General features: G+C 49.1%; 1 protein-coding gene across 1 annotated transcript in view; it reads left to right on the forward strand.

The window, feature by feature from the left end:
• Positions 1–333, forward strand: part of inpp5l (inositol polyphosphate-5-phosphatase L) — a 43,699-nt gene extending 43,366 nt beyond the window's left edge. The window contains exon 16 of the mRNA XM_076271129.1: positions 1–333. This exon is cut by the window's left edge and continues 3,155 nt beyond it. The gene's annotated coding sequence lies outside the window, so the exon portion shown is untranslated.
• Positions 334–5,528: the final 5,195 nt, after the last annotated feature.

The following is a 5,528-nucleotide window of genomic DNA, read 5'->3' on the forward strand; positions in this document are numbered from 1 at the left end:
ATGGCCGCCCGCGTGCGGGCCCCGGCTCGCCTGTCGATAATAGACTTGTAGGAGTTGATTCATGGTGAGGTTGACGTGACTGAGTGCTCCCAGGAGACGCGGCTCTGGCGTGCCGGACGAAGCTCGCGAGCCTCGCGTCCTGGGAGTGCCGGAGGAAGCTTGGGAAGGTGTGTGTCCACACACACACACACACACTCTCACACACACAGAGAGAGCACTACACTGATGTTAGATGTAATTTATTTTTGTACATAAACATGGACCATTGAAATGTACCCACTGAGGAATTGTTTTAAGTACTCTTGCCTTTTAACATAAACAAGGATAAGTTCACCGACTTGTGTGTCGTGTCTTGTTTTCTCAAACGGGTTGACCCCCGAGGTCTCGGCTGTTGATGCCCTCTGAAGTCCCTTTTCCCATGAACAGCTGGCAAACCGCACACACACACACACACCACACAGTGTGTAGAGTGCACCAGTTCACAAAGAATATCCTGAACACGTCTCAGGCCATCACACACACACACACACACACAAACGTATAGGACAGGAAAATAATTTGGCTTAAACTAAACCCCAAATAAGTTGTCTAAAACCATTACACACACTGTTCCAAAGAGACAGGACCACCTTGTCACCAGTACCCAGAAAACACAAATCTACACAACAAACAGCAAACCCTCCTCCGCTAAAACTCCACATTAAACACCTCACTTTAGCCTCCGCCAGCCCAGAGGAATGAGTGTGTGCAGTAGCGTGCAGTCGAAAGGTCTTTCCTCAAAGTGAGAGATGTGTGTGTGTGGAACACTGTGACGGCCTATTAACATCTCTCTCCAAAAAATGAGCTATTGAGTCGGCCGCTGAAGGTGAATGGGGCCGTGACGCTGAGGCTTTGTGTGCCCGCCGCCACGCCGTGTCGATCGCGCCTCGGCCCCGAGGAAACAGAGTCCAGCTGGATGGCCAGTTGTTCTGGAGGCAATCTCCACCGTTTCCACATCGGACGGAACGAATGGGGGTCTGATACCGTGCTTAATCTTCAGGCCCCGGGAATGACCAAGGACATCGGCCGAAAGAGAGACGCCACACACACACACACACACACACACACACACACTTCACTTGCTTTTCTGACTGCAACGCTGAAACTCCAGCCGTATGTGTAAACAACTAGTGGTCTCATGCAGATAAAAAATAAATAAATAAATAAATAAAATCAAATGTGTAACATTTCAAAAGGAAGATGAATGTGAGGTGTGAAAGTACACGGAATGCTAATGCGGGTCAGTAGAGACGGCCCTTCCATCGGTCACCTGAGCTGCGCGCCGAGGGCTGAGCTCTGTTCCGCCGTCTCGGTGAGCGAGTCCCCACTGACTCGTTAGCTTTTGTTCTGATAAACAGCACGAATGATTAATCATCTCTAATGCCCCAGCAGAGTGGGGCCAAGACTACAAGGGCCAGAGGGAGGTGGCTGTAGAATCATAAAACGGCTCGGGTGGGGCATCTTGTGTGAAGTTGCCCCTGAGAGCTGCTAAATTACCCCCAGAGTCTAATGGGGATAGAAATGTGGGTATAAGAATATCCCCAAATGAATTTTTATGTTATTTCTACAGTGCATATCAGATGAGGTGGGACTAACCCCACTGCATTCTGGCCCGCCTGACCATCGATCCCCAGGTTGCCTTAAAAAAGGCTCTGAACCATCAATGAAAACTACAAACACACTCAGACCTGACAAGAGGTCAGACTCATATTTACCAGCTGTGATGATGAACACAGCACACACACACACACATACATACACACACACAGCGGCCTTATTGACACACTCACACCTAACCCAGATAGAGGGGAACATGGCTCAGCTGTGTTGGGGCTGTCTGTTTCTGCAGGCCGGAACATAACGTGTCTGAGAACATAACAGATTCCAACTCTGACATCCAGTGCATATGTTGACACACTCATTAAGCATGTTTGATTAAGAACACTTACGCACCGTCTTTTCTTGTCTGCGTGTGTACCTGTGTGTGTGTGTACCTGTGTGTGAGAGTGTGTGTGTGCATGATTGATGTGATATAGATACATCTTTTGGAGCTGGAGAACAGGACACGTGACGTGCATGGCCCCCGGGCGCCCTTCGTGTTGCTAGGTTACGGGGACGCTGGCGAGACACGCCGCTCCGTCTGGCATCATGTTTTTGTTTGTTTTTATGTAATGTTCGTAATTTTATGTAATGTGACGTTTATTTTTTGTATTGATTTGTCTAGTTAAATGTTTTCTCTCTTTATTTACGTTATTTTTGATAGTTTTCGTGTTATTCTCTTTTTACTGCTTTCAAGTCGGCTGATGTTGTTAACGTCTGTCCGTTGGGAGCTTGCTATGGCTAGCTTTTGCCCTGGGCCTCTTACATCCTTCCCATCCATCTGTGAGCCGGTGCTGCACTTCACTGTCTGGTCAAGGGGATTTCTCGGGACAACAGCTGGAGCTACTCTGAGAAAGATCTGCTGAGGCCACCGAGCTGTTTCTGACCAGTAAGCTGCCATATGCCAACTGCCTGGAGTCTGGATTGAGCAGACTAACGTCGTTGAAGAACTCTGCATTACGGACCAACAAACGGTCGCTGTTAAAAGTCCATCCAGTTGCTGATCTACAAGATCGCCCATGACTTCGGACTGTTATGCTTCCAGTGACTTCGGACTGTTATGCTTCCAGACTGCCAGTGAGTGTAAAGAACTTTGTTGGCGTTGCATGCATCGGTTGTGGAGACACAGCTGTGCGAAGTTTCACGCGAGTCATCATTGCCCTTGGACATTTTCAGCCGGTTGGAAATTTTTTTTTATTTTAATTTTTATTTATTTTATTTATTAATTTTTTTGTTGTCTGTCTTGTATGTCTTGGTGTCACGGGTACGCTGGCGACTACGCCGCTCCGTCCGCTATTGTCTTTGTTAGTCTATGTCTTAGCCTGTATGTGGAGCGCCTTGGGTTGCACTCTGTGCACGTTAAATGCGCTATACAAATAAAACTGACTTGACTTGACTTGACTTGACTTCAGCAGGGCCAGTCCTGTTTCCACTTCAGCAGGGCCAGTCCTGTTTCCACTTCAGCAGGGCCAGTCCTGTTTCCACTTCAGCAGGGCCAGTCCTGTTTCCACTTCAGCAGGGCCAGTCCTGCGTCCACTTCAGCAGGGCCAGTCCTGCGTCCACTTCAGCAGGGCCAGTCCTGTTTCCACTTCAGCAGGGCCAGTCCTGTTTCCACTTCAGCAGGGCCAGTCCTGCGTCCACTTCAGCAGGGCCAGTCCTGTTTCCACTTCAGCAGGGCCAGTCCTGCGTCCACTTCAGCAGGGCCAGTCCGCTTCCACTTTCAAAAGCCACTAGTTCTGCCTGCATCTACCCACCTCACTATAAACCTCTATCTCTGGTTGCTTACACCGGGGCTGCAGGTGACAGGTCCCTAGTCCACTATAAGACCCTGTCTCTCCCTAGTCCACTATAAGACCCTGTCTCTCCCTAGTCCACTATAAGACCCTGTCTCTGCCGGTCTCTAGTCCACTATAAGACCCTGTCTCTCCCTAGTCCACTATAAGACCCTGTCTCTGCCGGTCACTATAAAACCCTGTCTCTGCCGGTCCCTAGTCCACTATAAAACCCTGTCTCTGCCGGTCTCTAGTCCACTATAAAACCCTGTCTCTGCCGGTCCCTAGTCCACTATAAAACCCTGTCTCTGCCGGTCTCTAGTCCACTATAAGACCCTGTCTCTCCCTAGTCCACTATAAGACCCTGTCTCTGCCGGTCACTATAAAACCCTGTCTCTGCCGGTCCCTAGTCCACTATAACACCCTGTCTCTCCCTAGTCCACTATAAGACCCTGTCTCTGCTGGTCCCTAGTCCACTATAAGGTCTCTGCCGGTCCCTACTGTAGTCCACTATAAGACCCTGTCTCTGCCGGTCACTATAAGACCCTGTCTCTGCCGGTCTCTAGTCCACTATAAGGTCTCTGCCGGTCTCTAGTCCACTATAAGGTCTCTGCCGGTCCCTAGTCCACTATAAGACCCTGTCTCTGCCTAGTCCACTATAAGACCCTGTCTCTGCCGGTCCCTAGTCCACTATAAGACCCTGTCTCTGCCGGTCCCTAGTCCACTATAAGACCCTGTCTCTGCCGGTCCCTAGTCCACTATAAGACCCTGTCTCTGCCGGTCACTATAAGACCCTGTCTCTGCCGGTCCCTAGTCCACTATAAGACCCTGTTTCTGACCCCGTTCTCTCCTCCCCTCCATCTGTCTGTGGTTGGAGCTGTTGAGGATAGGTGGGGCAGGATAATGAATCCCAGTGGACCGTCGCCTCACTCTCTCTCTTTTTCTATTCTCTTTCTCCCTGTCTTTCTCCCCCTCCCTCTCCCTCCCTCTCTCTCCCTCTCCCTCCCTCTCCCTCCCTCTCTCTCTCTCTCTGTCTCTATCTCTCTCTAGTGGACCCTAGTTCAATCGACTGCCTCCCTGACCAGCCCCAAAATGGGCAGATTGCATCCAGTTTAACCTTTGACCTGTTCCCTCCCTCTGTAAGGGGCGCAGCGTGTGGGACTTGTGTGTGTGTGTGTGTGTGGGGGGTGTCAGTGAGTGCTGGCTGAGGTTTAGTTTGATGATCTGTATTGATTAGAGAGGTCAGTTTCTCCTCCTGGTTTGATGATCTGTATTGATCGGCGAGGTCTGTTTTCTCTTCTTGGGCGCAAGCGTAAATCTGCGGTACATGACACGTGTCAGACTCCACAACACACACACACACACAGTTCTCACAGCAACAGTAGCCAGGGCAGATTTAATGCAGAATAATCCTTTATTTTACAGCCTCAACCCAGTCGATCGCTTCAGCGGCGACTGACCGGTCAGAGACAACATGATAAACACACGTAACGGCCAGGGTGGGCCCTGTCCCTCTGTGAACGGAAACTCTTTCGGAGTTGCCGCGTCTGCAGGCCAATAAATAATCTAGCAGAGCTTTGGTCACTATTTACACACAAGGACACACAGGTGAGTGGACATGACATCATTCTGTGTGGAGGAGAGTGACATTATTCTGTGTATAAGAATTGACAAATGTTTATAATCAACTGAAACCGCCTTTACTGACAAGAAGAGACTTTTCCAAAATGGCCAGTTTATTTAGGTCAACAGTCACACTCTGTTTAGATTTGAATATCAGTATTGACACCAGTTTCCTTATCACCTGTATCTGTGTATGTGCGTGTGTATCTGTATATCTGTGTGTGTGTGTGTGTGTATTTATGTGTGTGTATGTATGTGTATCTATATCTGTGTGTGTGTGTGTGTGTGTGTGTGTGTGTGTGTATGTATGTGTATCTATATGTGTGTGTGTGTGTGTGTGTGTGTGTGTGTGTGTGTGTGTAGGTGTCTGTGTGTAGGTGTCTGTGTGTAGGTGTGAGTGTGTGTGTGTGTGTGTGTGTGTGTGTGTGTGTGTGTGTATCTATGTATATGTGTGTGTTTGTTTGTGTGTGTGTGTGTGTGTGTTGGTTGTCAGTG

This window comes from Alosa pseudoharengus, unplaced genomic scaffold (assembly GCF_046254945.1).
Source record: "Alosa pseudoharengus isolate Yale_2024_CS ecotype anadromous, Long Island Sound unplaced genomic scaffold, YU_APseudo_1.1 YU_APseudo_1.1_scf_6, whole genome shotgun sequence".
NCBI classification, from domain to species: Eukaryota; Metazoa; Chordata; class Actinopteri; order Clupeiformes; family Clupeidae; genus Alosa; species Alosa pseudoharengus.